The sequence below is a fragment of the Corvus hawaiiensis genome, chromosome 26 (genome assembly GCF_020740725.1).
Source record: "Corvus hawaiiensis isolate bCorHaw1 chromosome 26, bCorHaw1.pri.cur, whole genome shotgun sequence".
Lineage (NCBI taxonomy): Eukaryota > Metazoa > Chordata > Aves > Passeriformes > Corvidae > Corvus > Corvus hawaiiensis.
This window is the reverse complement of record NC_063238.1, coordinates 30461190-30488015: the sequence shown is the minus strand read 5'-3', so window position 1 is coordinate 30488015 and position 26826 is coordinate 30461190. Positions and strand designations below refer to the sequence as shown.

The window sequence follows — 26826 nt, the reverse complement described above, 5'->3', positions numbered from 1 at the left end:
ATTACTGTGACTTTGATGTTCTGTTTTTTGCTTCCTGACTTTTATGTTATCCCTTTAAATGCTTCTGCTCAAAATGCACTTTTTATATATGTGAGGAACTGGGAAACTTTGTAATAGTTAATTGAAAAGGGAAGTAATTTGATTTCCTGTCTATTTGGGTGCACATCCACTGAGACACTCCAGCACAAGGATCCTGAAAATGTAGCAGGATTAACTCGAAGTAATCTTCCTCAACTTTTCCCCTTTTCTTTGCAAGGGGAGGGAGTGTGGGATCAGGATTTCATGAATGGGACTAGAACTCCAGGAGTGTAGAGAGTAGCCTGGCCTCTACTGTGATCTTGGGTAAGTCATTTAGCATCTATCTGGCTTAGTTTCTCTTTTTGGAAAAAAAAAATTTGTAATCTCTTCTTCAGGCAACTGATGTAATACCTAATTTGTGTGTGTAGAAGTGCTTGTAAATCCTTAAATTAAGAAAGGAACAGAAGAATAAGCAACCATTAATTCTAGTCTCACCAGAATAGGTGTGTTAGCTTGCTCCTAGAATTCCCTGAAATGTTGGATTTTCCATATGTTGCAGTTTGACTGAATGGCCAATCTTCCTCTCCTTTCCTTTAGCTTCATTAACCTGTTCTGAAAGAGGAGAACAAAGAATCAATTGAAATATGTAAGACTGGAAAGTTTAACACACTACAGCACTTAACTACAGTCTGCAGAATATTTAAAGTGTGGTTCCACTCTGAAGTTGGCAAGCTGAGGCAATACCTATGTGGAGCATTAAAGCCTTTGGATGCTGCATTTTATTCTGTAGAAATAGAATTTGCAAAGCATGATATTCATTGCTTCTCCATGATTTTTGTATGAGATTTGCTCAGCTGACAAATAAAAGGAGGTAAGTGCCCAAATGTCAGCTATGCCAGCTTGTCCTGAGACTCCAAGCATGAGCTGAGTCTATTCTGTGTGTTGACAGCAGGGGTAGAAGTTCTGAAGTTTTGTGTTAATTCCTTTCCCAGAGATTCTCTACCTACCAGTCTTCAAATGCAGTTCCTCTTCTGACTGCCTTCACTGGATCTGTGCAAGGGTAAATGAACATAGGATAGTGAGCAGTTGTGTGGATGAGACGTAAGTGGAAGTTGTGTTAAAAATGCCCATTTCTGGTCAGACCAAACAGAAACTGTGCCTTTCCTATTACAATAGAAATATGTCATTTTTATTGTTACGTGCTTCACCCTGCAAGTTTAATGAAAGTGTTGTGCTTCTCCTTTTTCCTGCTCAGTTCAATTTTATTTGAATTTTGTCCCATCCATCTGCAGGGCTGTTGCCTTTGTGTTTTTACTGCTTGTAATTCATAATCCCTCCCAGAGATTTTGCCTGCAAAGAAAGGACCAGACATACCTGCACTGGGGAAATACTGAGTTTCAGTCAGTCTTCCAATGTATTTTCATTGTTCAGCTACTGTTAACTGTAGGCAACAACAGTGGAAGGGACACATTCATAAAAGCTATTAGAATAATTCTCTTATTGCCTTTTCTTTCTTTTCTTCTTAGTTTGTGCAGTTTGGAAATCATTATAAGCCACTCTACATGTTTATATACCTTCACATTCACATTTTTTATTGGATACATAAAACCTTTCTCCCCTATGTGCACGAATCCATAAAAGCAGCATAAGGAGTGGAAAACACGACAGGTCTGGAGAATTTATGCACATAAGAATGCTGCAGCCTGGGAAAGGGAAAGAATACACAAATATTTCTTTGTCAATACATTCCGCCTCTTCAGTGATCTTGAGTATAGCACACACAAGAATTCGGTGACAGCTGCTTGTCCCCCGTCATTCTTAAATAGTCAACCCCATCCTCTGCCACGTGGTGTGTTTACCTTGGCTGCCTACCCACCTCTTCAATATTATTAGTGGTGTGATAATTTCTGAAAACATTTCAATCAAAGGCAGGATCCAGTGTTATTGAAACATGTTTTGACATCCATAGCCAGGTCAGGCAAAAACATTTATTTTTTCCTTGAAAATAATATGGAACTCTTTTATTTTTTTCTTTCTGATTGACGATAGCTTACAAGACACTTGTCAGTGGCTCAATAGCATTGCATTTTACTGAAAACCTGACATCACCTATTGCCAAATGTGGGATTTTCAGCATATCACAAACACTTTTAAATCAAAAACTCATTTCTTTAGTGGTAAAAAGAAAAAAATAAAAAATAGAACATCTGTGTTGCTCGTGATTGTTTGAACCTTATTGCAGGCAGTTACAGATTACAGCAATTGAGAGGGGTACTGTTTAGTATTGAACCATTTCAAAATTACATACTGTAGAAGACATCAATACCACTTAGGATTTTGTTTACAGTGGTGGAAGAAATTGTGTTTATAATCTCAGATAAAGAAGGAGGTGAGCTGGGAAGTTAGATGTCCATCATTTCAGATTCCAGCTCTTGCCACTGAGGAGTTCTCTGGTAGGAAATATTGGATTAATCACTTTGCCCATCACTAGGCTGGCTCATGGCTGGTCAGCAGTGTAGAAAAATGGTACTTTGTGACCTTGAAGAAGAGGCAAAGGTTAATTTTCAGAGCATGACAGTAGCCTAAAACCAGGTTTGGATGTTCTACAGTTTCCTCCTGCAGTCTTATTCAGTGTCCATTGGTCTTAAAAAATTAGCCAGTCAGCCTTAGTGCATTGAAATCTTTTTACCATTGACAAAACAAGAACAGCAACTATTGCCTATATGTCTTTGAAATACTCCTGCAGCCCTCCCAAGGAGATAGTCACATTCAACATTTCATTATTGCTGCTTTAAATTCTGTGCAAATATGCCTCAGTGTTCAAAAATAAACATCTTTGATAGATTTAGGCTTGGTTACCTTGAGTGACATAGTGAAACAAGATCCACATATTTGTGAAAATGCTGTGACTATGCTACATGTCCTGGGGGGTAAATCCCTTCCTTAAAATTCTAATTGTTCTTCTGGTATGGGACTGTACAAAGAACAATAGCTTATCTTCTGATGGAAAAAAACAGCTTTTATATAAAATAATGTCCCAGAAGTTGAATACAGAACCCAGCACAAGCCCTTTGGCGAGAACTCACGTGTTCTTGTATTCTTCCTTAAGGAAGTCAGGTTTTCTGGTTTCAATACTTTCTCTTTCCAAATTTCCAGACTCAATACATTTATGGTTCTGAATATTCCAGATCATCTGGAATGGGTTTAAAGAAAAGATTGGGAAATGGAGCAGATTAAGACAAGCAATCTCTTATCCCACAGAACAACCTCTCAGCATTCTCTGTTTCTGAAGCCATTCAACACACAAAGAATTCCATCAATTTAACTATTTTCAGCCTAACACAGATGAAGAAGTTGTAATGTTGTGAAGTCCTCGGCAGGCAGATTTTAATAGTTCCAAGAATGGTTCATATCAATATAAGCAACATAAATAAAATCTGGTTGGTTTTGCTTACCTATTAAAAAAAAAGAAATTAGGCACACAATGTGTGCATATGTATGTGTGTGTGTGTGCATGTATTTTGAAATTATTAATGCTTTTGATAAATTGTCTAAAATAAAGTATCTTAGTGGGTTTAGATTTTACATAAATAAACTCAAATTTTTAGGTAGACAAGTTTTAAAGTAAGACAGATGCAAACTCTTAAAGAGTGCCCAAACCATTTAAAAACTTTTTTGTTTCCTCCATGTTGCTTTTCTATGTCTCTGCTTTTTACAGTATCTTAAATGCAGAAGGTACTTTTTTTTTGCAGTAAACTTTGCTGAATAAAGACATTATCTTCTTGGAAAATTTTAATTGAAAGATGGGTCAATCATAAGTTTTTCAAATGATTCATTCAAGCTTTGGTCTATTGTCAGATGTGGTTTGGAAAATTCCCACCTTTGCTTATGATATATTTCTGAACCAGAGGCAACCAACCAAACAGCATAGGAAATTCAAATTAACTACAGTATTAATTTCATGCTTCTGAGAGACAGCTGGAGATTGGAAAGAAGAAAATTTGTTTTTAGTGTTGCATCTATTATTGTTCTATCAAATATTTTGGTTTCAAGGGGAGGAATGGAAAGAGGAACACATTTCTTTGCACTTGAGCTCTGTAATATTTGCTCTCCCTTTCATTAAATACCAGTGAAGGTGGAATTAAGGAGACAAGTATAAACACTATGCTGTGTGTATATGATGCAGATTTGCTGAGAGAACTGCTGAGTAGTCACTCCCTTACTAGCATTGGCCAAGGTGGTACTGGCTGCAGGAGTATGGAACATGGTTTTTGCCATATAAGCCCCATCTCTCCTTTCCTATACCATTTCTCATTTTGTCTGGGATGGGTCTGCCTCAGGTCATTACTCATTGTGGGAGGAGCTGCCTTGCAACCCAGACCCCCACTCTGTATTTGGATTTTCATTGTGTGAGAGAACAGAGAGGAAAAAATACATGTTCATGTTCGGCCCATGTTGATTGATTGTTCCTTAGCTATGAAACAATTTTCTGTACCAATTATGTCTTTGCAGATGACAGAAGCCATTTAGTCTAATGACCATAATAATTAATTTTCATTATAAATCAGATTAGTTAATGGTGCTGAAGTCTGTGTTCTTCGTGGAACTAAAGCACAGCATCTTACGTGAGCTCTCAGAACATATAATTTGCTATATAAGGCACCGCTTCAGAGATTTTTGGTTCAGTAAGAGTATCACTGACTGGCTTTGACCTCCAGGACTCAGTGGGAACACCTACTATCCCACAGTCAGGTCCTTGCTAATAGCTTCCCATTTCCAGCCATGGGCACAAAGCACCCAAGACTAAATATTCATCAATTTTATAGCATATTCATGGGCAAAATTACTTAAGCCATTGTTTTTTTCTCCTTCACTGTAAAAAGTTATGACAGAGCAAACAGTATTCTGGGGACAAGGTGGTGCTTTTTTTGTATTATTTCCAGAATAATATTCTTGCTGAATTTTTCTAAACTTTTTGTCCTGTGGTCACTTTAATACACATAAAGACCATCTGCAAAATATCTAAGTGCATAGTGAGCAAATAATCAAGACTTAGAATAAGTTACATTTGTATTTTTACCATTTAGTCTTTTTCAGAAGACAACCTATGAACTTTCTTCAGAAACTTCACAGGCTTCTTGAATGAAGAAAGGTAAGAGGCATCCTCTACAACAATTTTACAGAAAAGCTATATTTATTATTTCAGGCCAGAAAACTACAAAACTAGTCAAATACCTCACTGATGTATTTAATTTTCCCCATTCTTAAAGTCTGTGTGTTGAGATGAATTAACTGTTTTTATTGATGGTAAGTATGCAATAAAGAGTGTGGATAATCACTGTGCCGCTTGTGGCTTTTGATGGTTTTAATTTAGGATATTAAACTGTCCATTATTTTTGGTGTGAAATGGGCCACCATCTCAAGTAGTGTTGTTCTCTAACCGAATGCTTCTAGTCATGCAAAGCATTGTCAAAGCATAGCTTAACAAACTACAATTGGTGACGAATATACAATGAATTATTTGGTTTGCACGTAAGTGCAGAGGAAACAAAGCCTTGTACACGTAGCCAAAGCCAGTGCACTGGCCTTGCCTTTCTGGTGGGCTCAATGAACACGCTTTGGGATGATATTCTGTTCACTGGCTTCACCAAAGGAATTGCACTGGGTCAGAATAAAGCAAAATTAAACAAAAGCAAAAGACTTAGAAAGGAGAGAGAGGAAACAGAAGGTGAGGATTTGTAAGACAGTTAAAAGCACTTCATTGGTAGACTGACATTTTTGACTACATGTTACCAGAAAGGTAAAAAAGAGAGGAAGAAGTAGATACTCAAACTGGAAAACTAGACGAGGAAGAATAAGAAAGCGGAGCAGGGTTTGCATAGACAGTATGAAGAGGACTTAAGAATCATTTTTACTGGAGAGGATGCAGCTATTCAAGGTATAGAGATGACCTGACAAATCTGTGTCTGACCAAGGAAAGCTGGAAAGCATTATTTCATTAAATTGTGTCTCATTTCTATTCTTGTCATTAGCACATAACTGATTAAAATAATGTTATATGAGCTGGCACAACCTTGTCAGTTCCTCTTTGTACAATACCGTTAAATGTGGTGCTCTTCTCCAGCAATAACCTATTCACATCCAACTCCTAGGTTAATTTATAGACTTAATTTTTAATCCATGTATTCCATTAAAATAGAATTTGTTAAAAGAACATCACTGTCAGGATGGTGGTGTATTTCCTATGTTACAGCACTGCACTTAGACTCTGAAAATATTGGACTACTTAAGTGCCCTATTGTCTCAGATATCTTAAAAAATGGAGAAGAGTTAAAATAATACCACACTGCTGATCTGTAAAGGTCGATGGTACTGTGTCATGGGCGAGCTGCAGGGAATGCAAACATCTTCCAGCTTGGGCACAAAGTGACTGCAGCACTGCTGGCTCAGCTGCCAGAGAGCTCTTGCCTCTCCTGGGGCAACAGGAGCAGCACTTGCTGCAGCGGGAAGGGAGCAGAGGCTCCCGCAGGTGCAGCCAGCCCTGGGGACTGGGCAGGTATGCGTCTGCTCAGGCAATCTGGAAAACTTCCTCTTACATTTTAACTAAACACATTTTTATATTAAAAAAATTGGTTTCAAGTTGTTAATTTTAGCCCTCAAATATTTTGCTGGCCTGCAGTTGGGAAGTGGTTTCTTAATTAAAATTTAAAAAAATAAAGTGAGGAATGTAAGGACATAAAGTGAACTTGCTTGATTTTACCAATGTTTAGTTTCTAATACAGAAAAGGCCCTGTCATAACTACAAAAGAAGATACAGCTTTTGAGAGATCTACTTTTAAATTTGTGTCTAAAGGAACTTTAAGTTTATTCTATAATACCTATATTCTAAATAAAGGACTTCTGGAGGGGGTGGGGTGGAATAACTGAATTCAGAGTGCACATTTTCACTGTAGGGGACAAGCAAAACCAGTAAAGCCCACTTTTATTTCTTCCATTTCAAAACTCTGAGTCTCGTTTCTATGTCTATTTGCTTCAAATACAAACTAAGGAGTTTTCAGTTTCCTTTCCCTTTCTTCAGTAAGAAGTCAAATGTATTTTTTGGGTTTTTTTAAGAAAAAAATGCAGTTGTTCTGTGTAAAAGAAAGTTTACACAGTGTTTGCAAATAGGAAGAAGGTCCTCAATTCTGACCACTGTAAAATCAAAGGGAGGCTGAACCTCATGTCAGTTCATTTCATATTTTGCATTTATTCCATCTCTGGCCATTGAAGGGGTGAAATATTCCCTCTTCCCCCAGGATTTCCCCCTCTCTGTTGCTCTCACTGAGGAATGCTGTAGCCACTCAAACATCCTTTGCTGTGCTTTGGAAATGAGGCATACAGAAAAAGGATGTTTTAACTGCAAAGGTTGATTCAAATTCTACAGGAACAAGTGATATCTTGATCTCTCTGTAGCTTAGTTACCTCATCTGCAAAGTACTCTTTTATATTAACTTTATACCACAGCCATTGCTACTGGAACTGAATGTCTGCCGACTGTACATTAAGTTATATGACTATGCATCATTCAAATTATTTGGTTCTTTCATCCTTTTCTTATAGGAGAACATGTGCACACAGTTTGGGGATTTGGGGTTGCCATTTGCCAAAGTTTCTAGTTGGCCTGTCTGATTTCAGTCTTGCTATTGCTATTAGCACTGCCAGGCCTGCTCAGATGGATCCGCAACACAAAGCACCCGATGCATGTTCAGAGATGGCCCCATCGCCTGGGTTTAATCAGGTTTTTAAGAGGTGGGTTTTTTCAGATAAATATCTCTTTATATTTATGTTACAGAAGGCAGGACAAAGAACTGAGGGTTATGTTTGAAACAGGAGGTGATTAGATTTGTCATGGTCTTTACTGGAGGATTTTATTTTTTTTAAATTTAAATTTAATTTTTTTTTTTTTTTTAATGGTGGACCATTTCTGTCCCCAGAAAGTCCTTGCTTAACAAAAGAATTGTGTTGTCCTTTAGGGAAAGAACTGTGTTTCTCCAGGGAGCAGGGAGTGAAGATCTTGACCACGCTTCACATCTTTATGGTTTGGAGAGTAATTCTGAGCTGCTGGGCTCAGCCAATTGCATGCCCAGACTGACCTCAAGGCAATGCTGCATTGATAACATCCATTAGTGACTGTAGGAGGTTCAGACACTGAAAAAAATATCTAAGATGGACAGATATATTTTTACTTGAAGGGAGTCTCCAAATACAAGCAACCTGTGATCAAACCATGCAGCACAAGTTTGATGAAGTACCAGGAGACGGAGGTGAATTAGGAGTGAGGTGACAGCCAGAATAGCTTTGCTTTTACTCATGTGTGTTTCAACATTAATGTTATTTTAAAACACACACACACACACACACACACACACACACTCTCTCTCTCTCTCTCTCTCTCTCTCTCTCTCTCTCTCACACGCACACAACTCTTGCTGAATAAAAAACTCTAGGCATTACTCCAGATCATTACACCACAGTCTACTCTCAGGCAAAATTGCCAATTTCTGCAATGGGTGCTTTTATGGAGCTGAGTTTTAATACTGAGCTGCTACACAGTATCTCTTTTTTGGTTTTTCTTCTGTAACGGAACATCCTTATTTGCCTATCTGGCATAACTATTGTGAGTTATATTTACTGACTGGAAACTTGGCAAGTCCAGTATTTGTCCTTGGTAACAAGATACTACCCACAGTTTTTACTTACCGGGCTCTGCAGCAGCCAGGTGGAACATACATCATTAGTTTACTGAATAATGAATATACTTTAAATCATGATTCAAAAATGCTCAGTTACAGTATATTAAATTAGTAAAAAAAAAAAAATTAAATTAATGTAAAACTGGCTTTCCATAGTAGAATTAGCAAAATCAAAATAGGCTTTTTATCAACTTTATTGAAACTAATTCAACTTTCCAAGAACTAAAAATTGGTTTCCTGTCTTGACTGTTTTGGAATTACTTACTGTCATCTGTTTCAGACGTTAAAGGATATGATTTAATATCAGCAATAAGGCCTCTGTTCCTACTTTGGCAGGTGTTAATTATTTAAACACTACTCATTTAAATTTGTTTCCAATCACTCTTTTGAGTGATTTGCTTCACATGTTTCTTCATGAGTATGTTCTGCACACACAAATAAAATAAGGGGAAAGTCCCCCAATCAGTAGCTCAATTTCTTCTCTTTTCAGCCTATCTTTAGATAAGGAGGTAGAAACAGAGGGATATTTCATGGGTGATGGTTTTCAGTGATGGAACATAATATATAATACATCATTTTTATCTCCTTTGTAATAATAAAAAGTTGTTCTCTTAGGGACAGTGCTGTGGTTTCTGCATACTAATGGCTGTAGTCTGTGTGAATGAATTGTAAAATGGGTCACAGTTCCTGAAGCATTCATGGAGGCTGGAACAATATAGACAGACTTCTTGGGGAAAAACATGGGGAAAGAAATCTCTAAAATAACTACAGTCATTCCTCCACACCTACAATTCCACCAGTTTACTTGCAGTGACAAAAACAGTTGTAAGAATATTGTCTGGTTCTATACAGCTACTTATTCATAAGATGAGAAATGTCTCTCTTGCTGTATATGCCTGAATTATCATTTACAATCATGTTAGAGTCATCCTACTTTTTTTTACTTAACATTTGCCTCACTTCACAGCACTAGAGAGAAAGGAACTTTTAACTCTGTACAACAGACCTCTGTCTGGTGTGAAGGGAAACTCTCATTCTGCGACAGATAGCTTGTAATTTAATACATAATTCTTGTCAGTAGAATAACATAAGGGAAAGCTAGACCAGAGGGAAAGACATCCATAAGAGAGGGCATTTTATGCACCACTGGGAAATGAGAAGCTGACAACTATAGGTATTTCAGTTCTACAAGGCAAGTCATTTCATCCTGGTAATAAATGGAAAAGGTGGGTGTTTGTTTAGATTTAGGCCACTTGGTAATGATTTTAACACTCAGCTAAGCCTCTTGCCAAGACAAGCACTCCAAGGCCAAAATCTGTAATGAACTCTCATCTTCTCAATTATAGATTCAGCCTCGACCAAAGTGATATCCAATATTCCCCTCCCCGCTCCACAAGTGCAGAGATGTGCTGATGGACGTGCAAGCAGCCAGGTTCTGCATGGCTCCTGCAGTTCCCCAGGACCCCACAGCCCACCCAGCTGCCAGGCTGGGGCACCAGCACCCGCCACCTCCCGTCTTCCCTTCTCCTTACACCCTCCCCATTTTCTGTTTCACAGAAAGAGTGAGTGCAGAGAGAGAGAATTAGTGCCAGTGATGCTGGGAGGAGGAGAAGGAGAGGATGAGGGGACTGTCCTCCCTCCACCTCCAGGATCCTCCCAGCTCCTTCCAGTGGGTGGGAACTGAATCAATGGAACCAACTTGTGATTGTGTTGGCACGTCTCTGCTGGCTGGCTGAGCGCACCATGGCTTCCGAAGCACTAGGACAGTGGGCAGGGGATACATGGCTCTGCAGCACTCTGCTGCTCTTAGTCCGTGTCCATCTCCTTCTTGCTGCTACTTCAAGGGATCTCTAGTATATCCTCCTCACTTGCTCTTGTCACCAAGCTCACTCTTTCTGATGCTTGTCCAGCAAAAAAACACAGAAGGTAATTTTCTTTCTAAGGACTTATATTTCGTAATTTATGCTCCTGGCCTCATTCCCTAGCTTGTTTTCTTCTGCCTTTTCTCATTCCTTTGCTTGTTTTTCCTTGTATGTTTTTCATACATCATAGTATATTTGTCTTTTTATCCATATTGAAATGAAGGCATCCTGACCCCACCTGCCTACTGGCTGGCACAACTCTGTCTTTGTTCTATCTTATGACTCCATAAACAATCACTTGCCTCATGCCAGCTCCCACTAACCCTACACTCACCAAAGACCTCATAAAACTGTGGTACATGTTTAAAAGATGGAGACAATAATATTCAAAAATATTTTTTGTTTGGATAAATGTATATGTATCTACATTGGGGATAAAAATGTACCCATAATTGTGGGGTTTAAAGAGTAGAAGAAACTGATGCATTTTTTGCAGGGTGATCTGCTTTGTGCAAAGAGGCACAGCCAGGGGATATACTGCTGCTGTGGAGGCTTGCTTTTTCCAGCAACTTGTTGTGGTCTGCTGCTGAGCTAAATGGATCACTAACTCCTCTTCTGTAGACTTTTCAGCTCATTGTCCACCTTCTTGACATAAGGTGAGGAGTAAAGAGAAGGATTACAAGATATGTAGGAGAGAGACAATTATTTGCCATTCAGAGGGAGCAAAAGAATGTCTTTCCACTATGGAGGCAGAGACTGTGGTTAATTCAGAAAATAACAGTGGAAAATAATAAATAAATGAGGAAATCAAAGCCAAAAAACCACAACCCCAGACTAGGTCTGTGTTATTCAGAAGTTCTGACTTTTGCTCAGAACAATGAATCTGTTTCAGCAAGAAAGCCTTCCTTAGTTCTTTGTGCTTCCTTAAATAGTAAAACCTCCCTTTACATGGTTTTGTGTTCTTAATTTATACTGTGTTACTTTTTTTTTACTTTTTTTTTTTTTTCTGTTCAGCAGCTGGCAGGGGGTGATAGAATTTTAGAGGGTAGGTGCCATATACAATACATAACACAGTCAGTCTAGTCCTCCCGTTGTCAGTCATGGGTACTCAGGATTTATATCTCTACTGATGAGTTCAGTGTGACTACTGAGCAACTAAGAACCAGAATTTTGGTCTCCTGTTCATTAAAAAATTGTAAAATATGTTGGGCAAAAGCCTAGATGAAAAATTGAAAGAATTATTATTATAACTTTTACTCATATTCTCAGATTAAATATGGTTTTAGTTCCTGTTTCTTCCAGCAACTTGCTTGTATACAGCAATCTTGGCAGAAGGCATTAAATCATATGTAGGCTAATTACTTAATGTTTCTGAATTGCTTTGAACATGAAGTGTGTGCCAGGTATTACTAATACTATGTGAGACAACATTATGATAAGCTAGGGGTTTCATCTTCAGTTTCTTCTGTCAATCAGTAATATTTAAGCTTTGGTGCTACATATAGGTTGAACATATAATTATTTGAATTCACAGCAGATTGAATTCCATTCCCTCCCTTCACTGTAAAAGGAGAGAGGCATAATGTGTAAAGAAAGCAACATTCAGAGAGAAGAACATTCTTACCATGACCCAGGACCAAAAGGGATGGGATCCCTAAGCCCAGGGAAGAGTAGTGCAGTCGTCTAAGCAGAAAATAAATTAGTCTGTTTTAGAAAAATCTGTATAATTATAATAAATTATAATATGTTTTATTGATGTTCTAGGAATATCAAGTTCTCCTCTTAGCGAGCTGACCAACAATTTGATTATTGTCATTGCTTGGAAGTTGCATTTTTGTTTTGTGTAAGCTCAAGTTCTGAATGTTGTGTTTTCAGAAGTAAAATTAAATTTACCTAGTTACTTCCCTTGTCTAATTAATTCTGTGTATTACTTAAAAAATACTTTGAAGACTCCTAGATGTGAATCACCAAGGTCTGCATTTCGGAAAAGAATTTTAATTTTCTGGGCAATCAAGTATCCTCAGTAATAGAGACAGCAATTTTCCATTCCAAAACAATACATGACATTGATATGACTTACAGCTTAATTACAGATGGAACCTGTTAAAATGATTTGCCTTTTTCACATAATTTACAGGTTAATCAACAACTGCTAGCAGTAGACCTATACTTGTCTATGGATTTTCAACTCCTAATGTCTTGGGTGAGTTTAGGAACTTCTGTGGCTCTTTGGAGATGCATAAGATGGTTTTGTTGTGGCAGTGGTCAGACTGCTGTAATGATATGTCCCATTTATTTAGTAGTAGGAAATCGAAGTGGTCATTCTAATTCCATTGAAGCTGCTTTGAGGCTTGGATTGTTTCCATTTCAGTAGTGTACATTTTATAATCTAAATAAATATTATTTCTCTTTTTACTCCCAGGCCTTACACCTTTCATGTGACAAACCTGTCTACGTATCTGCAGACTGCAGAGTGAGGGCATTTCCTGGTAGGCTGGAATTCAGGGTACACACATTCTGTCCAAAGGTATTGGTTGCACATTCTGATGGTCTGCTTCACAAAATAAAATTGGTTTGGTTTTTTTCCAAGCAAACCATATTTTTAATCAGTCATGTTTTCTTTCCATGAAAACATTGACTTTTTGTCATAATTAAGGAAAATAACTCTCTGAAAAACTTTTTGAAAAACTATTAATTTTTTTCCAAATATTTTCATAGGCATGGTCCTTCCTTTTTGATCAATATTAATATTAAGCTTAATGTCTAGTTTCAGGAGACCAAAAGCAAGTGCATGTGTCTAGCAGACTAATAGTGTCTGTGCAAGTACAACCACTTCCCTACTCAGGCTCAGAAAACGAAGGCCTACATGTTTTCTGCATCTCACACAAAGAGTGAGTAAAGGACTTAAAAAGAAATGTAGGTTGACCAAGTGTATTGAAACAAAAATATAAATGTGAAACCCCAACACATCATAAATAAAATGAAATGTATCCAAACCCAATTAAAATGCAAATCATGAATTAAAAAAAAAATCCACAACAAAACCATAACACAAACCCCCCACATTTATCTTGTTAACTTGAAACCCAGCTTGGGCAAAGTAGTTTCTTTTCCTTTGGTTTCCATGAACACAAGATTTTATGAGTATTGATATTGAATTACTACATATTATCTGAAAGTACAACATATCTGTCTGGGCAGTCAGTAAGATGTCATTCATTATTGTTTCACCTTGGGGACTGGATATTCAGTCTGAAAAAATAAACACTCAATGTGTGCTCCATCTCTGTGACAGGGCATTCTGTCACACCTTCCTTTCTGATATACAGCTCCTACCTGATACCAGATAATGGAAACCCTATCAGATTCACCTGTGTTGTAACTTAGTCCTAAAATACCCAAAATATTTAATTCCCTGGAGCTGCTCATTAAAAAGAAAAAGATTAAAAGCATGCTTTTCTGTTAAGTATTGATATGTGAAGTGCAGCTCCTATTTTGAAAGCTCAGTAAATGTTTAATGTCACTTTTGTCTGATCTTGTGTGTTTATAAATTGAGTTCTGTTGATTCATTTCCTCTGGCAGCACTGCAAAGTTTTGCTACCAATGGGATGAAAGAGGTCAAATTTTAGTTCCTTGGCAATTTCCCTTCTTGCCTATCACTTTCACAGGCTTTTACAATGTCATGAATCTCCCATGTTTTAACTGACTTCCTGCTTATGTATGAAGAGATTCAGCCAGCTTTCAAAGCTTTACTGATTGGTTCATGTTAGGAAGGTGTTTCCAGAACAGCAGCTACAGCTGAAAAGGTAACATCACCTTTCTTCTTATCCCTGCTGTTGGAGAGCAGGTAGTCCAGACCGCAAGAAATCTCTTTTTCCCTTGCTTGTTTGAGAATGATACATGTTGGCTGCCCTGCACGGCACACTGCTGGAGAAGAGGAAATATTTACCTAAGGAGAACAAAGACATACACCTGGTCTTTACTTTCAGCCCTATGAAAGAGTCCATGGAAAAGTAATGGAGATGCAGCTGAGCTGCCTGCAGCCTTGCCGTTCCCCATCCCAGAAATGACAGACCAGGCCAGTGTCTTGCCTGCACGGCAGTCGAGTCCTAAAACCAAACAACATGAAACATGGCAGAGATCTTGTCCAGAAAACCCTGCCTTGCATATACAGTCATTTAGCCATAAAATGCCCTTAATATTTATGGCAGAATTTGCATTATACTTTAAACACACTGGTGGTCTTAGTTTGAAGTTGGACTCACACCCGAAGAAGCATTTAGGTTCTGAACTTCTTGGCAGGTTCTTTGCTTGGTCACATCAATCCTCCCTCCCATACCATTCTTCTCCACTCGGGTACCACCAACATGGATAAATACTGTGCCCAGGAAAGAGATTCATAAAAGAAAACTCACAAAAGTAAAAGGTCAAAACTCCAGGGCTGAGACAAATAGAGAAGAAGAACTTAATCCAATGTGATTGGCTAAGCATTAATGGAATTTAGATAGACTTTTTAGAGAAGTTAATTGAATTGCATAAAATATAAGTGGCTGTGCCCTTAAAAAATATTTTAATTTTTTTTATTTTTAATTTTTTTAGACATACTAACATGCCAAATTACTGAGCCAAATAAAGTGAATGATCTAAAAACAAGGTGAAAATGCTTACTATTTCCCCAATCAGGTATTGCTTCACACTATCCAGGCAATTAAGGTTAGAAGTCCTAAAAAAGACTCTGTTATCAGTGTATTTGGGGTGGGAAATGTGGCAATAAAATTAACTAAATGGTTCAGGCTGTTTTTCCTTCAAATCTAGTACAAAATGCAGAAATTTTCCGTGAGGGTTTTTTTAATTAAGCAGAGGAAGTCCTCAAAAAACAGGTCTGTATTTTAGATTTTGTGCTACTAAACAGGATGAGAATCACCATGTTTGTACACAAACCTCAATGTGATTTGTAGTGCGAGAAACTCCACATGAAAATGCCTTGCATTAAAAGTCCTATTAAATTAGCTATTAATTTAATGCAGCAAATTAAAAGCTACTATAAGCAGGTAGAAAACCCCAATGGCACTGCATCGTGTGTGCTTTACTTCAGCCTAATACACTGTCTGAAAATTTTAGACTGAGTTACTAGCAACAAATTTTTGAGATTTTGAAGCAGTTGCAGCCAGTTGCCTGACACAAGGAAAAGACAGACACTGGAGTAGAAGGGCTTTTGGAATATAAACACAGAAAGGAGGCTAATAAAGTATTGTAACTGGTTTGTTTAGTGAGTGAGCAAAAGCAGGGATGGCGTGAGAGAATGAAAAGCACATCTTGCTCTTGCTTTTTGCTTCTCTCTATGACTGAAAAAGACATGAACATATTGATCAAAATAAGGTGAGAGAGTACATTAAGGTAAATTAACCCAAAGTTCAAAATACAGCCTTGGCCATTTTTCTTTGAATTATGCTGAATATGCTCAAATACTTAATATTTGATCTTGGACTTATATTTCAGGTGAGGGCAGCATAAACACGAATTTAAACTAATATCTTCTCTTGACATACTCTGACAGAGGCTGACCTCCCTTCCAAACAGTGTTTTGAAGGGCACCTTTCTGCAAAAGGAGAAAAAAAGTGGTGCAGGATCATTAAATTCCAAATGTAACTTATCTTATTTACATATACGCAGTAGTTCTGGGAGAAGAGAAGTTACACTGTATGGGGGCAAATGCCTCTTCGAGGGCAACCTGCACAAGATAGCTTAAGAGCCAAAACCTTGCCAGAGTATCCCACACTGCCTTCATTGCTGACCCTGCAAATAACACCAAGGACTGAATTTCAAATAGAAAGTCATAACTGTAACACAGAATATTTGCTTGCACCCCTAGGAGATCATGCCACTTGGTGATATTATTGTTAAGTATCTTCATGCAGCACTTCAGTTTGCAACATTCCTCTGAATTTCCAGAAAATGTTTTCACTAGAATATTAAAGAAAAAATGAACAAAAGAGGGACATAAATGCCTTGTGTAAAGTTTTTGCACTCTTTTTTCCAGTTAGATTTCAGGAGCTTTATAAGAAGAAATAAGCAGTAAAGAAATGTTTGGTGAAAAGAAATTGCAGTGTATTGGAAGGAAGGATGTGGTTAAAGCAAATGCCTAGAAGGCAGCAGATAACAATTTTGTTCCCAGATCTGACACAAATGCTCTTTTTGACCTTTCACCAAAGTATTTCCTTGCTTTGGAAGTAGTTTCTCTGTAAAATGGGGGTGATAACAGTGCTTAACTATTTTTTCTGACAGAGGAACAGGGAAGTTTTTATTTATGCTTGTTGCAAGATTTGAGAACCTGAGAATAATTAAAACTGGATCAGTTTAGACATGCAGGTTTAAGTCTTTCCTTCAAATAAAACATTTAACTTATAGTACTAGGTTTATTTTATGCTAATTATATGTATTATAAAAAAAAAAAAAAAAAAAATCCTCATCCGATGAGGATTTGCTCAGTCCTGCAAATAATTAGCTAACTTCATTACTTGAAAATTCAATTTTCTTTTCATACAGTTAACCAAAAAAAAAAAAAAAAAAAAGAAAGAAAAAAGAGTAATAATTCTTGTATATGACCAAGAAATCTAATTTCTGATAGAAGATTTTAGCACTAATAGTGTGATCCTGATGGGTTGTTAGAGAGAATTAGAGAAAAACAAAGACACTTTTTGCACCTTCTAAAATAACTTAGAGGAATGCTTTGATTGTTTTTTAGAATTAAGCCCACATAAAAAGTGGCATTTCCCTGTTTCTTTTCCAATGAGTTCTGGAGTCGAGAAATCCCCTGGGCAAGACTTTCAACTTGCTTTGCTTCTATTGTGGAGCAGAGAAGCATTGCTGAGGCCTGCAGAGTCTTCCTGCTTGTTTGAAGAAGGAGGAGACTATTTTCTACTGTGATTCAGCACCCACTGGATAAACTATCTCACCTCTTTCTGGCTTTTTAATATGGGAGGTTTTAGCCCTTATCCTTGTAACCGTGTCCCAAACAGGTCACAGGCTTAGGAGCCTGGCCCAGCAATACCCACCCTTAACTGAAGCAATGTTTACACGTAATACCATTTAAATTATGAAATGTTGGTTGTGGAAACAATAGACATATTCAATCACCATATCCCAGGACAAATGAGAGAAATATTCCAGAGCTCCTATCAGAGCTTAATAGGTATAATTTTGCTTGCGATATGGTAATACACAGCAGCTTTCCCTGGACGGCTGTGTAAAACAAAGAAGTGGTTGTCAGCCTTTCAGAATCAGATGTTAATGATATTTCATGTCTTTGTTGAGTCTGTGGAAAGCAGCTACTGCACCTAAAGGGGAAATGACTTCCATACCAACCTCCCCCAGCCAAAGTCGTTCAGATTGGGAAAACTGGACGAAGTCCATATTTATACTCCAGAAAGAGGTGTAAAAGAAGATTTCAAGACAGTATTGACTGAGCTGTCTCCCAGTCTCCTTACCCAAAGTTATATCTTATCATTGTGATGAAAGTTTTTAGTTCAATGTATTACAGTCTCTTTTCCCCCCTCCCTTCTTTTCCTTTTTTTTTTTTTTTCAAACATATACGAGGAAAGAATGTAATGTAAGCAAAACTCCAATGTGTTTCTGGCAAATGAGGAGTGTTTTCTACATCTCATATATTTTTGGAAGCATTTGAATCCAGAAGTAATACATCTTCCAAATCGGGAAGAAGGCTTTTTATTAGACTGATGCCTGCACACAGCAGAAAAGGGCTGTCTGCCCCAGCACTGCAGCAAGCTTTGTCTGAGCTAGTCCAGAAGATTGGAACCAGTCAAAAGAAGGGTTTCTGTAGCTTTATTGCTGCAACTTCATTTTGCTCCACTACTGTATGTCTTTGCTTCTGCAAACTTTCTTTCATTTGTTTTAAGAAGAGGTCTTAATTCCAATGCAAAATCCATCCAGAAAGGAGGGCCCCTCAGCACTGTATTCCAGCTGGTGGGGATTAGCTCAGTCCTTTTACCGGATACGTATCATTTTAATCTTAAGCCTTTAGACACTGTACAACATACTATTAAGTCTGTTACCAAATAAAACACTAAAAGGCTGATTCACTAAGGGTTACACACCCTTTGCAGGGAAAAAGCTAACATTTACAAAGGGATAACTGCCAAAAATCACTTAAATTTCATGTCTTTCCTATTTATTAAATCCCACATACACCATGTGTACAGTAACTTCCTGGGGATATGCCCCTGGGAGAAGTACAAGTCAAAATAAAGGAGCAACTGCTCCCCTAAAACATGTCCCTGGTTCTAAAGAATGATTTACATTGGTTCACATCAGAAAATCTGAAAAATTAAAGTTATGTTATTCAAGAATAAAATGAAACCTTCCAGAAAGTGTGAATCATGTACTCAACCATGATAACGAGTAATACATTTCCTACAGGAATTAGTGGTTAGGGTATGAACCCAGGACATTAACAGAGTAAGGGAGTCATTTGCTAATGATCTTGTGCCAGCAACTTTGACTGCAGTTTGTGACTTGGGTGCTTAAACTGCAGCAATATTGCAGTGCTTGGTTATTTAGGGAAATGTGAGGGACAGAGTCATTGGACCTTGAACCACTCACTTGTACTGTTAATAGCAAATGCAGATGCCTGACTTTGCTCCCTGTGGAGCTTCTTAAACCATGCTTTATCTGTTTGTCTGGGGTGAGACAAAAAAAATCTCTGATATTTATAACGTGCTTTGGATAAAGGGAGTGATCTAAATGCAAACTGAGATAGCCAGTGTTTATTGGCTAGCCTGTTGTTCTGACACAGGCTCAGAAGCATCTCACCACAGTATTTCAGCCAGTCATTTGAAGTTAATCACTATAGTTCCTGGTACTAAATTAATGCCTATGCTTATGGTACCATCTCAGGGCATGAAGATCATCTCAGGAGGTCATTAGGTGTGGCTCTGACAACAACACTGTGAATGAAACTGCACTGATAGTCTCTGCCCTGCCATTTGGGTAATACAGATGATTTAAGTTTTCTTCCAGGGGATTGGGTTGTTATTGTTGTTTTCAGTAAGAAATAACTCATCTGTTTTGGAAAACATTGTTTAATGTATAATGGAATATTCCACTAGCACTGACAGGCAGAGCTGCGCCACGCCAGCCAGCCAGTCCCGGGAGTGGCTGCAAATCAGGGAGCAGGCACCCCACTGAGGCTGTGTTCTGTGCCCCCCTCATTGTTATTTTCTACAGAAAAAACCCTGTTCTAGGACATGTTGGTTAGAAAAATTAAAAACCTGAATGTATGCTATGATCGAGTTTTTCGTTAGAGGATAAACCAGCATGGAATAATACTGTATAGAATTTGCAAAGCCTTTTTATATTCAAGATATTTGAGTAAGATAAATGGTAAAATCACCATATTCATTAAGCCCTGGGATAAAGTACCATTAGTCCTGCTGTGCAGATGTAGAAGTTGAACTAGAGGCAAAGATTTTTGTCTGGGAACTGAGGTAAAGATTTTTGTCTGGGAATTGAGGTAAAGATTTTTGTCTCAGACAGGTTTATAATTCGAAGTTTTTATTCAGTAGCCCTATGCTTAGACCATGCAATTCTCCCTAGCTCCATTTTATTGCAAGGATCTTGGTGTCTTCATTAAAGACCTAGTTTGAGGGTTCATATGATTTTTGTTAAAACGTCAGTGTTCATATATCAAAGAAAAATGTTTCAAGGCCATATATTGTGGGAGAAATCTGGAAATAAAAAGTATCACTCATACGTAGCCTGAAGGCTCCAAGGACCACTAGACAATGTAAAAGCAATCAAAACCAAAATGTGCTTGTTTATGCAACAGTCATGATTTTAAAGAGAATTTTGTGATTTTTAAGGGATCCAACTCATGATTTTTCAGTACTTGGCCCTGGCAATACTGCTAGCCTGCAGTGGAGGATTTACATCTGATGCCCAAGTTCCCCTGTCACTTCACATACAGTCAGTTTATTTTGGAGGATCATCAGACACAAACTCTGTTACATGTTAACAGCATTGCCAAGCTCAAGGATTCAAAAAATCATGAGCTAGTTTATTCTACATGGCAAAGGGATTAGTGAGAGAAAATGCAACAACAACAACAGCCCAACAAATGCTCTTAATATTTGCTCTGTTGTCTCCTCTCTGTGAGGCCTTCAGCAGTTCCGTGGTTCAGTACCACCACCAGAACCACCCTATTTATCTTTAGGGATGAGGGGGATTTCTAACATTTAATGAAAAAAATATGGGTCCTGCTCTGTAGTATCCATAATCTGTTTTCAGGAGGAATGCAGTGGGAGACTTTTCCAGACCAAACTGGTCTGATCAGCCTTTGTTGCTGCGGAAATTGGAGGGGCAGCACCTGGGACCCCCATCCGTGCATTTACATTTGCAGAGCACCATCAGGGGGAGCTCCGTCACAGACTTAGCGCCAGTGCTCCACAGCTGCCTCACCTGAAAAAACACCTCCACCTCCACCTCTTCCTATGAGCAGTAAACAAATGCATCGAGAACATTATGGTACTTCCACCATTTCATCATTACTACCATTGAGACTGGCAGACAGTGTAGAGGTGAAAATTTCCATATAGAGCAATGAAGAACAGAATGATCAGTGTCAAAGTAAATGGGGTCAATCACATGGAGTTTCAGATCGAAGCTGCTGCGATTACTTGTGTGATTCTGCTGCTTTCTTTGATAGTCCCATTCAATTGCAGAGTCTTGCTGTAAGTTTTTGTGACCCTTAAATGAGGTACCATCTTGAGGAAACCTTTCCCTTATCACCAAAATCTGTTTCTATAGAGGTCCTGCCTTGACTTTCTCAAGGATCCATCCATTCAGCTAAAGCCCCTCTGCTCTGAAATGTCTTCTATTGAAACCTATTATGTGAGAGAATGGGCCAAGGAATTGCACCAAATGTGAATGTGATACATTGTGTGATCTAGGATGCAGTATGGTACACCAGTCACAGAGACAGCACTCAGATACTTTTTTTTCATATAAGAAGGAATATTCTCATTTTTAGAAAGTTAGAGTAGGATTTTTTTGATTTCTGTGAAGTAGAGAACTTAAAGACTGTGACCTGAGCTCTCCATGACCTGAAAATTTTCAATAAAGACTGAGGCATAGCGTGTTTCTGAAGTAAGATACAATGACAGATAACAATAAAATAGAGGGTTAGGATGATCTCCATTTCATCTATACGCAGGAATAAATCCCACATAGCTATGCAAGATGCTATGAGTAATGGAAAATGTTGAGTTTTTCTTAAGGATAACTAGGGAGTAATTAGTTAAGGAAAAGAAAACTTTACCCTAAAACCCAAACAACAGTTTGGCACAGTAAACCCAAATTCGTTGCTAAGACTAATTCTGTTTAAGCTAAAAATTGCTTTCATTTTGAACTTGTCCTATTATTCTTATAGTTGAGAATATGGGAGAACCTAGGAATTAACTCTTCATACATTTTGTTCATGCTGATTGAGGCACTTCTTAAATGCTTTTAAAGATTTGCAGAAAACTTCCTGTATTGCTCAAATTATGCTGTGAGTGAAGCCTGATGAATTCATTCCCAAAGAAATAGATTCAAGTCATTGCTGTTCTATTGCCAGCATCTGTAAAACTGCCTGGCAAAAAGCATGGAAACAGTTCATGCAACATTGCTCTGGCCATTTGTACAACAATATCTGCATTTAAAATAGTAACCTTATTTTCCTTTGTAACAGGACAAAGTAGAGGGACTAAAATTACAATTGCATGAATATTACCAGAACACCTTCTGAGAAACATATTTTTACCATGGTGAGGCTTTAAGGGTTTGGATGGTCTCCTCTGTATTGATCCCAGGACATCAAGGTCCCACGTGAAAAAGGAGTTTCCATGAGACTTTACAAGAAGACGGTTACTAGAACCTTTTGTTTCTGTCCTTTCCAAAATGTAAAAAGCAGCACAATCATTCTTCCTGGTCTTTTTGCTGGGATGTGAACTTATTCCCAGTGCATAACTGCTTCAAAATGCTGATGTCTCTTCTTCTTTCTCTCCAGCCCATCACTACCTTCAGCACACTTTTTGAAAGACTAGATCATGACGTCCTTGTGGCAGGGAATCTCTTTTCTCCATTTGTATTTCAGCTGTTAAGAGAGCCCATGGATGCCACACAAAAGTGATGATGAATATTACAAGTCTACTAAAGTACTTTTTACATTGTGAAGGAAATGACATTTGCCTGCTTCTAATAAACCTTGAACCATTTATGGCAGTGTTAAATATGTTGCATTCCACCTACAGGAGAACTGTGGCAGGAAGCATCTCCAGCCCAGCAGAAGTCCTGGTATTTCTCTCTTGAACTTTCTCTTCCCCTCATGCCGACAGTGGGGTACAATAAAACTGTTGCAAAACTGTGAAGTCACAATAAACCAACCCAAACTACCAGAGCAAACAGATTTCTATTCCAGTGAGGCCAGGACTCTCTACAGCCCCAAGGATGGGACTGACTGCATTGAATGGAGTAGGAATTGGATCCTGACTGCAGCTCTGATGCATACAATCATGTTCTTACATTAAATGTGCTGAAAGCAGTCACTTCTTGGTACTTCGAACAGTAGTGTTTCAAGGCTACACCAAAGTCCAATGCCTTTATTTCTTCTGGACTAGAGGATATTGTCAGATGATCAAGCACTCCTTAGAATGTTAGCTGCATTTGTCGACACAGAAATCCTCAAGACTAGGATATCTGAAATATTTGTCAAGTCAGGGCATGGGGGCTGGCAGTATGCTTAAAAGTAGAGCAGAAAGCAGTGCCTTGCTGCATCTTACCTATGTGGAGGAGTGTGTCGATTTATCCAGAAAAATTTCAGTATGCAACTATTTGGCTTTGTGCAATGCAGATTATCCTGGAGAGGCAACATCCAGACTGTTATGCATAACCTAGCATGCTCAAGACCTTACTTGCCTACTTTACTTTGAGGTTAAGGTAAGCATCAGAATAGATCAGAAGATGTTCCTGAATTCAAAAGTATATGGGACCTGAAAGGGAGCCAATCCTGATTCTTCTTGAAAGACATGAGGACCTCTTTGAAAACCATGGGAGCTTGAGTTGCAGACTTGTCTGGAATGGTTTTGGAGTCCATTCTTCACCACAACTGAAATAATCAGAAAGGACAGCAAAATAGGTGAGCAGAGTTCACTGCCATTGAACAGTTTTCTTTCCTACTGTTGGAACCATGAACTGTCAGAGAAGACAGAGGGAGTGACAGAGAGAACTGACGCAGTGAGCAAGTCTTAGGACACATGGCCTTCCTATGTCACTGACACAGACTGCTGAGCAGAAGCACACCAAAAAGTATTAAACAGGCAGTAGCTTACATGCTGACCCAGAAGCTAGAAGATATGAGAGAAGGATGTGATGATGGAAATTTCAGGGGCTGTGGTTAAGAGGTGAAAGTGACTCAAGCTGAATTAGGATGTGCAGTAAGAGACTTGAATACAGTAACCTCTTGAGATCTCCATCATTGACTGCTGTCAGTAAAGAATTTGTGGCCAGCAGAACTGGGAGAGCATTTTGGAAGGTGCATGATGCTCCTGCCAGATCTATTCCCTCAAAAATTGACCTCAGGGAGTATCTGCCTTAGGTCTTGCAAGGTAGGTATGACCATCTGCGAAAAAGGTCTGTAACAAAATTCAGTAGCTATTAGTTGCAACAAAAAAGTAAAATAACTTCCATGCTTTCTGCCTCTGTCCAAAATACACTTGAGAGTTTTGAATGACGTTTTCTATTCCACTTCCAGATTCTTCTAGGAAGACCTCTGAACTGCTTGATTATAATTGATTTGTTCCTTATACACCCTGTGGTAAAGGGTTTCTTGGCTAAACGATCTCTATGTTAATAGGGATCCCTGTTCCTCCAATTTTATCCCTGTTCCTCCAACTTTTTCCTTCTGCTGTCTGTTGCTAATCAAAAATCTTGAATCCATGTTGATTTAGCTCTGCTTATGAAAAAGAAATGGAATATTTTGAAGGTAAAATAAAAAAAAAATGAGACATGGCAAGTGGAATCTCAGATTATTCATATCTTAATCACCAATACAACCTTGGCAAACAGAACTTCAGAAAAACATAGAAAATGGATTCAGGCTAGAATTTAACCTAGCTGCTGGTACAGGGTAAATTGAAGCCAATGAAAGACACGGAAAGAGAAAAATTATTACGACAAACTTTCTTCTTTGAGGAATGAGAGATGAACAAATACTACAAAAAATGTGTGGTCAAGGTTGACCAAGAAGTGAGGTACTTACTTTGAGGGAAAAAAGTACATCAGCAGAATTCCTACAGAACTCTTTACTAAAATTGCTGTGATGTCAACACCACCCACCTTCCCCTGGGAGATTTCCACTCCACAGAATGGGCTGGAAGGTCCTTTTATATGTGTCCTTGCACTATTTACAATGAATCTGGTTTCTGTTGTATAAAGACCACAATATTTATTTCAAAAATGAACCAGCCTTTGAGGTAGTTATGGGAGCAATTCTGCAAAACTACTTCAGAGGAGATACATTGATGCTCTTGGAAAGATCCTTTCTGGAGGTTTTGGAAATATGGTCAGTGTTTCTATGAACATAAGCAATTAATTCATTGAAAGCAGTGGCTAAACATCTTTATTTTTGTGGAATTTGACATAAGATTTTTGTGGGATTCATAGCTGGTCTAAATCCCACTGCATGCAAATGGATTTCTTTTGCATATGATTTGCAAATAGCATAACTGCTATGTGCAGACATGCTTAAAAATTCACTACTACTAACATTCCTTCTAGAAAGTAAAAATCCCAAACAATTTCAACCACAGTTGTCTCATCAGCGTTAGTTTAAAATTCAGAACTTTGTACAGACAGCAGAAAAACTCTTTCTAGGCATATTTTTGCAGACATAAATTTACAACTTCTCTAACAATTCAAAGGCTTTCATTAATTTCAAATATTTTTTTAGAAAATGTTCATCAAATTATGTGGAACAATATTGGTGAAAATTTGAAGACTTTCAATCTGATACATAAGTAACATTTATTTTAATCTTTCCTATTGAATTTTAAAGAATTAGAATTTTCAGAAAATGCTTGCCAAGCTCTGAATATATTTTGCAGTTATTAATTTGATGAGTAAATTTGCTTGTTTTATTTGAGAAAATAAAAATACAAAACCTGGTCTTACTTTCACAGAACTCCTTCTAATTTCTAAAATTATACTGTTCATTGATATGCTTTTAAAGACAGTTACAGTAGTAATAAATATAATGAAACTTACCGGCAACCTTCTGTTATGTCAGTAAAAATACATGTTCTTTGACCAAACCACCAGTCCCATTAATTTTTAACTTCAAATGTCAAATTAAGAGTGTATTGTGAGCTGGGAATAATATGTTTTTCATGTAAAGATTATTTTTATACCACAATGTTTACTGCTTGAATAAAACAACCCAAAAACATTTCACAAAATGCAATTTCAAAGTTTTGTCTTCTTTATTCCTTGTGTGTGAAGTAAAAAGCCTGTATGCTTTTTCACTCCACTATGCCCTCAGTAGGGGTAAATAAATAAAGAAAACTTTGAATGTCAGCAAACCTTCAGGAGAGACAGCTGTTGTATTCCATTTATTGGTAGGTGCAGGCAGTGGGATCCTAAATTTTACAGTTGTTTGACATGTGATTTGTATGTGGCTGTCCTCTGTCTTTCAGAGATGAGAATTCTTTGTCAGGGGGGAATAATTTGTCAGGGGAGAGAGATGTCAAACATGGCTTTCTGTGTCATCATCATCAGACAGGTTTGATGTGTTATTGATTGAATTTTTACGGGATTTGCTGGGAAGAGAAGGATCTACTCTGCTATTCACCTGCCAAAGGCACAACAGCAGATGATCTCAGGTTGTGTAAGTCATGATTGGCAGAAACTAACTTTCCTTAGTTCTTGGACTTTTGCAGGCATGTTTCTAACTTGTGGCAGAAAATGACCAGGGCCATGCAATACCTAGGACCCTGCTCATACTCAGACATACTATCATGAAAAATACTCCTAAAAATGCACTGGCATGAAATCTAAGACAAATGTCTGGAGGTAAATGGATAGAGGTATTGATAAAGGTAGACTGCTAGAAGCCACATCTGGAATGATTTTGACATTGCTTTAATTTCCTGCCCTGGCCTAAATAG

General features: G+C 38.0%; 1 long non-coding RNA gene across 1 annotated transcript; it reads left to right on the top strand.

The window, feature by feature from the left end:
- Window positions 1-177: 177 nt before the first annotated feature.
- On the top strand, window positions 178-26096 carry LOC125338421. The gene is made up of 3 exons (XR_007208306.1): window positions 178-342; window positions 5106-5170; window positions 22674-26096. It is a non-coding gene; the product is annotated as an uncharacterized LOC125338421 (long non-coding RNA).
- The last annotated feature ends 730 nt before the right edge of the window (window positions 26097-26826 follow it).